Source organism: Petaurus breviceps, unplaced genomic scaffold (assembly GCF_028583685.1).
Source record: "Petaurus breviceps papuanus isolate PSGF00001 unplaced genomic scaffold, PetGlider_PUasm1.0 90804, whole genome shotgun sequence".
NCBI classification, from domain to species: Eukaryota; Metazoa; Chordata; class Mammalia; order Diprotodontia; family Petauridae; genus Petaurus; species Petaurus breviceps.
In genome coordinates this window covers 1,936,461-1,947,751 of record NW_027187348.1, presented here as the reverse complement: position 1 = coordinate 1,947,751, position 11,291 = coordinate 1,936,461, and the positions used below count along the sequence as shown (strand labels likewise).

Sequence of the window (11,291 nt, the reverse complement as noted above, 5' to 3'; positions counted from 1 at the left end):
TGAAAAGAAATGCAAGGGAAGGTAGCCTAGCCATACCAATCTAAAACTCTAAAACTGTATAACAAAGCAACAATCATCAAAACTACTTAGTTCTGGCTAAGAAAAAGAGTGGTAGATCAGTGGAATAGATTAAGTACACAACACACAGTAGCCAATGACTTAGAGAATCTACTTTTTGATAAACCCAAAGATTCCAGCTTTGGGTATAAGACCTCATTATTTAACAGAAACAGTTGGGGCATCTTGGTTAGGGGCACTTCCTTTGGGGTGCCTGATATTTCCATGTGCCCTATGGCCCCCAAAGCTTCAAGACCTTTGGGTGGGAGCCGAGAGGAGTGTGGATGCGTCTCCCCTGAGCTCCGGCTCCATGCTAAGCTCCACCCTCTGGCTGCAAAGGAAGTGCCCATTCCTGCTGCGCTTTACGTTCAGGCTGCCTGGTCTCTCCCAAGTCGGTGACCCAGCGGGCACCAGGCACAGCAGGCCTGGGACCATGGCTAGCTCTTCTCCTTGAAGTTTGCCCCTGGTCGCTGTGTGCCAGGTGACATCCACACCAGATAAGGAAAAAACTTTTGCAGCCTGTTCAGGATTGGTTCAGGAGGCTTCCAAGTTGGGTGGCTGCTTGGCCTTCCTGCCCGAGGCCTTTGACTTCATTGCTCATGACACAGCAGGGACCCTTCACCTGTCTGAGCCATTGGGTGGGGATCTTGTGAATCGGTATGCCCAACTTGCCAGGGAATGTGGACTTTGGCTATCTCTTGGTGGTTTTCATGAAGGTGGCCAAGACTGGGAGCAGACTCAGAGCATCTATAATTGTCACGTGCTCCTGGACAACAAGGGCTGTATTGTGGCCACATATAGGAAGACACACCTCTGTGATGTAAAGCTTCCAGGACAGGGACCCATGTGTGAGAGCACCTCTACTGTACCTGGGCCCACTCTTGGGTCACCTGTCAGTACACCAGCTGGCAAGTTAGGCCTGGCCATCTGCTATGACCTGCGTTTTCCAGAGCTTTCCCTTGCACTAGCCCAGGATGGTGCTGAAATTCTCACTTACCCTTCCGCCTTTGGCTCAGTCACAGGACCAGCCCACTGGGAGGTGCTGCTCCGGGCTTGGGCCATCGAGACACAGTGCTATGTAGTTGCAGCAGCACAGTGGGGACAGCACCATGAAAAAAGAGGGAGTTATGGACACAGTATAGTGGTGGACCCTTGGGGAGTCGTGGTAGCATGATGTTCTGAGGGGACAGGCTTCTGCCTTGCCCATATTGACCTGGCATATTTGCACCAAGTACACCAGCATATGCCTGTGGCCCAGCACCGAAGGCCTGACCTGTATGGCAGTTTGGGTCACCCAGATCCTTAATACCTGCTGACAGAACCAGGGTCCTATTCTGGGCCAGTGAGGATCTATGGCTTGGAGGCAGGACCCCAGGCCACTGAAAAACCTCAACTCCCTTTCTTCTGTGGCATACAGATTCAACCTGTTGTAAAGCCCCCAAAAATGCTTTTCTTTACTCAAGACTTTAGTTACATATAGAAGAGCTCTTAAATCACAATTTTATGAAAACTAAAGCTACACCAAGGTCTAAGCAGCACTGACAATGAAAAAATATAGTCACGAAGTCAAAAAAAAAACAGTTGGGGAAACTGGAAAATAATATGGCAGAAATTAGGCACAGACCAGCATCTTACACTCTATACCAAGATAAGGTCAAAATGGGTACATTATCTAGACACAAAGGGTGAGACTATAAGCAAATTAGGAGAGGAAGGAATAGTTTACCTGTCAGACCTATGGAGAATGGAAGAATTTATGACCAAACGAGAGAGAACATTATGAAATACAAAATTTTGATTACATTAAATTTAAAAAGTTGTCACACAAATAAAGCCAATGCAACCAAGATTAGAAGGGAAGCAGAAAGCTGGGAAACATTTTTTATAGCCAATGTCTCTGACAAAGGCCTCATTTCTAAAATATATAGAGAACTAAGTCAAATTTAAAAGAATACAAGCCATTTCCCAGTTCATAAATATCAAAGGATATGAATAGGCAGATGAAAAAATTAAAGCTAACTATAGTTATATGAAAAAATGTTCTAAATCACTATTGATTAGAGAAATGCAAATCAAAACAACTCTGAGGTACCACTTCACACTTATCAGATTGGCTAACATGACAAAACAGAAAAAAATATAATATTGGAAAAGATTGGGAAAATTGGAATACTAATGCATTGATGGTAGAGTTGTGAACTTATTCAACCATTCTAGAAAGCAATTTGGAACTATGCCCAAAGGGCTATAAAATGTGCATACCCTTTGACCCAGCAATACCACTTCTAGGTCTGTATCCCAAAGAGATCATACAAATGGGAGAAGGACCCACATATACGAAAATACTTATAGCAGCTATTTTTGTGGTGGCCAAGAACTGGAAATTGAGGGGATGCCCATCAATTGGGGAATGGCTGAACAAGTTGTGGCATATGAATGTAATGGAATAGTATTATTCCATAAGAAATGATGAGCAGGTGGACTTCAGAAAAACCTGGAAAGACTTACATGAACTGATGATTAGTGAAGTGAGCAGAACCAGGAGAACATTACACACAGTAACAGCAATATTGTGCAGGATTACCAACTTTGACAGACAACTCTTCTCAGCAATACAAGAATCTAAGGCAAATCCAAAAGACTTATAATAGAAAATGCTATCCATATCCAGAGAAAGAATCATATCCTGAGTCTGAATACATATCGAAGCATATTATTTGCTCTTTTTTGTTGTTGTTTCTTCTTTTGTGTGTTTTTCCCTTTGGTTCTAATTCTTCTTTACAACATGACTAAGGTGAAAATATGTTTAATATGATTGTACATGTATAGATAGCCTATATCAGGTCGCATGCTGTCTTGGGGAGAGGAGGCAGAGGGAGAGGGGAAAAATTTAGAACTTAAAATCTTACAGAAGTTAATAATGAAAACTAAAAACAAATAAATTTTTTTTAAAAAAGGAATTCCCCAAGATCCAAAGGATCAATTCTGGATCCCCTGGCAGAAAGCACAATCTGGCACCAAACCACCACCGATCCAGCTCTTCTCTATTCCTCCCCAACATGAACACACCATTGCAAACAAACTCTTCTTCTCATGGTCCCTGGAAGGCAGCTTGCCCCCTCTTGCTTCCAAGCTGCTCTTGAATTTTTCCACTTATCTGAAATGCCTTCTTTTTCCCTCTACTCTTGGGGCAGGGGAATAAGCATTTATGTCACACCTACTACATGGCAGGCAGTGTGCTAAGCATTTTACAAATATTATCTCATTTGATCCCCACAACAACCCTGCAAAGTAGGTACTGTTATTATCCCCATTTTAGAGTTGAGGATACTGAGGTGAGCAGAGGGTAAGTGACTTGCCCAGGATCAGCTAGAAAGTGTCTGAGGCCAGATCTGAAATCATGTCTTCCTGACTCTAAGCCCAGCCCTCTGTCCACCATGCCACCTAGCACCTTAGAGAAGTTGTAAATCTCACCTGAAGCCTTCCCTGAATATCCCAGCCAAGGGAATCCCTTCTCCATAGCACATAGTAGATTGTCCGTACACCTCTCTGATACTAATCACTTACTGCCTTGTATCTTCTCACTGCCTCTTTGTCTCTTATATGTATTTCATCTCCCTAGCTATGCAGTAAACTCTTTGAGGATGTGGACTGTCTTTTTCTTTTTCCTCCTTAGCACTAAGTACAATAGATTCTAGCACATAAGTAATAGAGACTTGACAAGTGTCAGTTGATCAAAAAATTGATAGTAGAACTCAGGAAAGATAAATGGGCAGGCTGATCAATTCACCTTCACTGCACCAAGACCTACCATTCCAGAGAATACCATAATCCAAGTCAGCCTCCATTCAAAATAGCAGCAGCCCCACCCACCATTACTCTCTTTCTCCCAACCTAGAGTAGACAGCATGAAAGAAACACTGGAAAGACACAGGACTTAGCATCCTAGTCTATGAGTTCAAATTTTAACTTTGCCATTTACCACCTGTGGAACTTTGAGCAAATCATTCAATGAGGGCATTGGACTAGATCATGCCATCTGCAGCCTCTCCCAGCTCTCAATCAGTGATACTGCAATCCCAGCAACCTCCATAAGTTGTGTCACTCCTCTCCAAGCTCCATCAGCTCCAAAGAGAGAAGGAAGTTGAGCCACGAACTAACAAAGACAGGCAGGCTCATGTATGCACATGCACACACAGACTACTCTCTCTGCCACAGCCTGCATGCCACAGCTCACGATCCAGGACAATAAACTGAATTCATGAATATAGTCTGTCAGATGCAGGCAGCCAAGAGACTGGCAACACTTTTCATCCCCAGTCCTGCAGGGCCAGAGCAATTACTTTTATCAGGGATGGAATTAGAAAGATCTCTTAATAATGCAGTTTATTGTCTCTTCTGACATGCTCCAGAATTCTGTCCCCACCCCTGCCTCAGGGGCAGGTTTCTGGCATCCCTCTACCACACTCTCCCCAAAAGCTCATTTTTCCCAACACTGTGTCTTGATTTCAGCCTTTTTATCCCCTTGAACAAGATTATGGTTTCAGAGCCAGAAGGGTCTTAAGAACATCTAGTACAACCCCCTCATTTTATAGACGAAAAAACCAAGGCCTAGGGAGTTTGAATGGCATGCTCCAACTAAAATAGATGGTAGTCAGTATCAGAACCAGGATGAGAACCCAGATCTATAATACCATGCCAGGTGTGCTGGCAACCTCAGCCTCCTATTAAGTAAGAGGATTCTTTTTCTTCGGATCACAGAAATCCAGGGCTTGCTGAGAAGAGTGCCTTAGGCTGAGATGGGTGACACCACCAGCAATAACTCCTCTACCGATGCATGGTCCACATCCCTAAGTATCCTAGTTGATAGGGGGTCGGGGAAGGTGAGTTAAAACTCATGTTAAGCCACTTAATCTTGCGAGACCCAGCTCATGCTTCACCTTCATCTAGTCATCCACCAGAAAGTCAGGGCCCATACAGTATGGGCATCTTGCCAGCCATCCTGCTGGATGATCATGATCATGATCATGCCCTTCCCTACTTCCCTTTCATTTTTTGTTCTTGCCCTGAGAATGGTAATCAAATCAACATTCCCATTGCTACTGGAAATGTTATGAGAATTGATCGATCATGGCTCTACTCACAATCCCTGTTATTCCTCAAGCTAAAACTCTTTTCTGGGGACCCCACTTCCCTACATGTTATATATTTCTCTATTAGAATGTAAACTCCCTGAAGGAAGGCACTGACTCCCTCTTTTTTTGGACCCCCAGTACCAAACATAGCACCTGGCACCTAGGAGAAATTTAATAAATTGTTGTTCATTCAATTAATCTTATGCCTTCTTTTTTGTGAGGGCAGGGGAATGGGGATGCTCTGCTTTCTTCCTGACCAAAAAGCAACCAGACCTTAGTTAGGCCCATCTCTTCAGGGACATCTGGCCCCAGATAATCAGGATATTTACGCCAAGTTTCCTCCACTCCAATTCCCATTATGTCACTGCATTCTGGCATTCTAAAGCAGCTCCGTCATAAACATTGCTTTGATTACAAGCAGAGATTGTTGCTTCTAATAAATAAGAAAGTGTAATGTATACAGAGGGAGAGAGACACCTCTATATTTTCAGTTTTGTAAAGACAAATAGCCTCGATTGTTTAATCAATAAAAATGCCTCTCTGACTCCTACTGTTATTACAAAGCAATTTTAGACAGTGAAATAGGAGCATCAGATCAGTATTCCTGTCATGGCAGGCAGGGTCTGATTAGGCCAATGGATGGAAGAGCTGACCCATGCCCCCACACCCTCCATGGAAAGTATCTGGACAGCCTTCTCCTCACTTTCCTATCCCAGGCTCTGGGAGGCTCCTGGAGTAACAGTGAGGATGGCAGATACCCTAGTCTCAGTTGTGCTCCATGAATTGAAAAGCACAAAGAATGAAGATTCATCTAGATTGTAGGGTTGAATCATCAGGAGATCTCTGGGGACCAAGACACATGCCTACACAGAAGACTGAAAAACATCCCTGGCAGGGACACAGAAAGGGCTGCAATTACTAAGAGAGGGGTGAAGAAAAGGAGGAAAAAAGTGAAAGGAAGAGTGAGGGAATGGGGGAAGGGAAGAGGGGATGTAAAGAGGAAGAGACAGGAGGAAGACGAGGAGGAGCAGTAATAAAATGGGTGGAAGCAACAGAAAACACCATGGTGGCCCTGATGGGGTCATTGGTGTATGTGGAGTCAAAAAATGGTGTCCTGGGGGACGGCTAGGTGATGCAGTGAATAGAGTACCGGCCCTGGAGTCCAGAGGATCTGACTACAAATCTGACCTCAGACACTTGACACACTTACTAGCCATGTGACTTTGGACAAGTCACTTAACCCCAATTGCCCTCCCCCCAAAAAATGGTGCCCTGGAGAATACCTGCCCTCCCCCAAAAAACACACACACACATTGCTGATCAAGAGGCAAAGCTGAATGAGGAAAGGGAAACAAGAAGAAGACTCGGATAGGGGGAGTGTACGCAGGGAATGGCCCTGGGGAGCTCAGCCATAGCGAATTCCTGGTCACCCAGACACTCAGTCCTATCTGGCAGGATCCTGAGGACCTCTCTCTGCTCGGGCCTTACAAAGATCACAACATCTAAATTCCTATATTTCACCAGAAAGAACCTTCTCCCTGCAAACCTCCTCCCAAAGGCATTGCTGTTTTTCTTCTCCCCACCCCCACCCCAGAAACATAAGTAGTCTGTCACTGTCCCTCACCACCTGTCACTCCTGGCTTCTGTGTGGGCTGGGACAGAACCATAGGTGGTCTCATTCCTTTTCCTTCCTCATCCATGCAGTCAGCTTTTCTGAGGTCCTTTCATCTCTATCCTTCCCAAACCTGTCTCTCATTCTCTCACTTGTAGTCTAAGAAGTTCAAATTTTGAATCAGCCGTGTTCCAAGGTCCCAAAGACAACCTGCTTTTAAAATAAATTCTTTCCATCTTCCCACCCTTTCTGTGGCATTGTTGTTGTTCAGTCATTTTCAGTCATATCTGACTCTTCCTAACTCCATTTGGGGTTTTCTTGGCAGAAACACTTCAGTGATTTTGCCATTTCCTTCTCCAGCTCATTTTACAGATGAGGAAAATGAGTCAAACAAGGTTGAGTGACTTGACCAAAGTCACACAGCTAGTAAGTGTTTGGGGCCAGATTTGAACTCAGGGAGATTAATGGTCCTGACTCCAGCCCTGGCACTCTGTCCACTGAGCCACTTAGTTGCCCTCTTTCTGTGGCAAATGGACTTAAATTTCAATATGAAGTACCTACCACCTCTTTGATATCCCTGATACTGGCTGTGTGGGAGACAATGAGGGCCTAATGAATAGAATTCTGGTCTTAGGGACAGGAAGATCAGGATCCAAATGCCACCCAGAACGCTTGTTAGCCTCATGAGCATGGGTAAATCATTTCTGTAAGAGCCTGTTTCTTCATCCACAAAATGGGAGTGCCACCTGAACATCATAGTGTTGTTATGAGACATAATGAGATAATATATGCAAAGTCCTTTGCACATTTTAAAGCACTATATAAATATTAACAGATATCATCACCATTCTTATCTACAGCCCTGTTCACCACCAGCTTTCAAACAGGAACGAGCTCTTACATGTTGGATGTGTTAGATGTCTGATTCACGTTGCCCCCTCACTCAGGTTAGAGCAGAAAGAAGGAAAAGAACAGAAGAAGGAGGAACATAAATACAGAAGTAGGAAAAAGTCCCAGGAGGAAGATGCTTTTCCACCAACACATCCTGACTAGGCTTCAGCTCTGCCTGCAAGGTTCCCTGCTCCCCAGTATGAAGTGGCTACAACAGAGTATTTTCTAAGGAACAGCTCTCTCTCCATCCTCTCTCCCCTCCTCTAGGGACCAATTTCAGCATCATCTCAGCAGGGAGAGTGGAATGGCAGGCAAAAAAAGACAGAGGGCTTCCTCAGGGTAGGTCTGCTATTGCATTGCCTGGCCTTTTCTTATACATACTATAAAAAGCTTTCTTCCTCCTTAAAACTGCACTTTTCTTTCAATCTGATTCAATTCATTTGAACTACCATTTAGTAAGTGCTTATGGAGAGCGTGCTACTAGGCTAAGTACTAGGGGACATAAAAAGTTTAAAGAAGGCAGATCCCTGCCCTTCAGTAGCTTACATTCTAGTAGAGGGATAGTACATATATAGATAATTGGCATTTATATAATACCTTAAAGCTCTTCACATACAGTATGTCATTTGATCTGCTCAATAATCCTGTGAGCTAATGACTGGGTATTGTTATCCCAATCTCACAGATGAAGACACTTTGGTAGATAGCTAAAAGAAATGTAGATGCATCTAGGTGGTGCAATGGATGGAGTGCTGGGCTTGGAATCAGGAATACTCATGTTCTTGAGTTCAAATCTGGCCTTAGACACTTACTAGCTGTGTGACCCGGGGCAAGTCACCTAACCCTGTTTGCCTCAGTTTCCTCATCTGTAAAATGAGCTGGAGAAGGAAATGGCCAAACACTCCAGTGTCTTTGCCAAGAAAGCCCCAACTGGGATCACAAAAAATCAAACATGAATGAAAAAAATGACTAAATAAGAACAAAAGAATCATAAAACAAAGTGCCATGTAAGATCCCAAGAGGAAGATACTTATCCACAGGGATGGTTTCATGGAGGAGGTAGAATTTGGACTAGATTTTGAAGGATTCTAGAAGTAAATAGGGAGAGGAAGGATAATGTGGGCCCAGGGAACAGAGTGAGCAGAAGTCAGGGGGTGGGGAGGAAACATAGAACATGTGTGAGGGACAGAGAGTACTCCAGTTTGGCTGGAACTTGAAGGATATGAAAAGAAATAATAAGAGACCAGGTTGGCTTGGCAGGCTAGCACCAAATTGTATACATGGCTCTATGTAAACTATGCCTAGGGTCTACCAAACTAGAAGCAGGTCTATAGAGGGGGAAAAGTGACCATGAAAAAACTGCAGGATGAAAACAGTAACAAAGATCTCTTTAATGTGTGTATATGTGCATACGTACACATATAGCAAGGGGAGACACAATTTTTTGAGATATTTTCATTGGAAAACTGTATTAAATTATGAAAATGCACCCACCAAAGGGAGATGCCAGACAAATGGGTTTGGACTTGACTCTGAACTCTGTTCCCTTCTCAAATAGATTATAAAGTTCATCCAAATTCTATGCAAGTCGATCAGCTTCATGTAAAGCACCTGCTTCTTGGCATATAATAGATGCTTAATAAGGGCCTGTTGACTTGCTTACTTTTTTACAATCAGAATATAAGCTCCTGACGACTGGGACTTTTTTTTTTATCCCCAAGTCCTCCCTAGCACAATTCCTCCGGTTTTGGTTTTTGTTAGATTTTTTTTGGTGGGAGGGAGGTTTGAGGAGTTTGCTACCCCAATGAAATCAGAGTGATTTGCCTGACATAGAGAACTTCTTGTGTGGAAACTCTTTCTACCAATGCATCTGCAACTTACAGTCTTTTTTTTTGGAGGCAATTGAGGTTACAAGACTTGCCCAGGAGTCACAGGCCATATTGGGGTTCTCAGGTCTTTTTTAATCATGGGCTGATGCTCTATTCACTGCACCGCCTAGCTACCCCTGTAACTTACAGTCAAGGGAGAACTGGGTACACTGAGAGGCCAATAGACTTGTCCAGCATCACACAACTGGTATATGTCAAAGGCAAAATTTGAACCCAGGTATTCCTATCTTCATGGCTGATATTCTGAATATGGCTGTGCCATAGTTCACAAATGCTTGTGGAATTTTTCTTGTTAAACTTTCCTTCCATCCTCCAACATATCCCCATAGTGTAAAGCCTTTAGACAATCCGATATTTGCCCTTATTTAGGTGAACCCCAGCATCCACAGACCCAGTCACCCCCTCGCCTTCTGCAACTTGCCTCCTCTAACTGCCTAGCCCATATTGTCAGGACCGTAGGCCCCAGGCTGGTGAAGGCTCTGGAAACCCTGCTGTCATGTACCAAGGATATCAAAAGGGTATCTAGACTGTGGCTGTGCTCCCTGGAGCTGAGCTAGTGAATAGGAGCACACACAGTCTTGGAGCTGTCCACCACCGCTGCTGCTGCTGCCCAGGCCCTGCTCGGGCATAGAGTGTGTTCATTAAGCTTCCAGCCATGCTGAATCCCAGCCAGCTACTCACGTCTGACTAAAAGCCTGGCTGATGCACAGCCAGGAAGGAGGGGCTGAGGCCAGCAGGTATGACAGCCCAGCTCAGCACCAACAGCCTGGCAGAAAGACAGGGGGAAGGGAAGGTTTTCTGAGCTTGGGGAGAAGTGGAGGGAGAAGGGCAAGGAACAGCATAATTTTATGCCTGGCCTTTGCAAGTAGACAGGCAAAATGACTTGGTGATCCCGGAGCTCTCTAAATTAGCTGCATTTTACAACTCCCCAGGGTCTGTCGGGAAATGTCCCATTAAATCTTAATGATATGCCTTCCAACCAATTCCCAGGCAACTCTGGCCTCAGGAGAATGGGAAACCCTAGGGACCAGGGTTGGGAGTTCTGGCTGGAGGGATGGGAGTGGGGGAGAAGAGGTGAAGGGGACAGCTGAGTCATTTACACAGAAGGTTTGGCCACAGGCCTCAGCTTCCCCCTTTCTCTGGTAGCTTTCCACTGCTTGTCACCCATGCCTGGAATGCACTCCCTCCTACTTTCCAGCTTCTGACCTCCCCAGCTCAGCTCAAATCCTATCTTCTGCAAGAAGACTTTCTTGGTCCACCTCCCTCCCCCCACTGCTAGTGTCTTCTCTCTGAGATTACCTTCCATTTACACTCTATGTGTGTGTGTGTGCGCACGTGCTCGCAAGCGCTCGCGAGTGTGCTGGCGCACTCATGCTATGTTTCTAGTTGTATATTATCTCCTCCATTTGAATGTGAGTTCCTTGAGGTCAGAGACCATGTTTTTCCTTTTCTCTGTCTCCCTAGTGCTTAACATAATGCTTGCTACAGAATAGGGACTTAATAAATTCTCATTGGTTGGTTGGTTGATAGACTGAGTGAAACATAAGTCTTCAAAACTCAGAGGGTCCAGATCCTTCTAAACAGAGAAGCCTCAGTCCTCTTGAGTCTTTGCCTCTTCCTCACAAGACCCATCCTCTCTTTATTAGCCTCAGTTTCCTCACCCCAGGAAACGGAACTTCTCATATTCAGGATGAAGCGATGGTTCAA

At 44.5% G+C, this 11,291-nt stretch overlaps 1 pseudogene; it reads left to right on the top strand.

The window, feature by feature from the left end:
* Positions 1-321: 321 nt before the first annotated feature.
* On the top strand, positions 322-1,378 carry LOC138147674 (deaminated glutathione amidase pseudogene; annotated as a pseudogene).
* Positions 1,379-11,291: the final 9,913 nt, after the last annotated feature.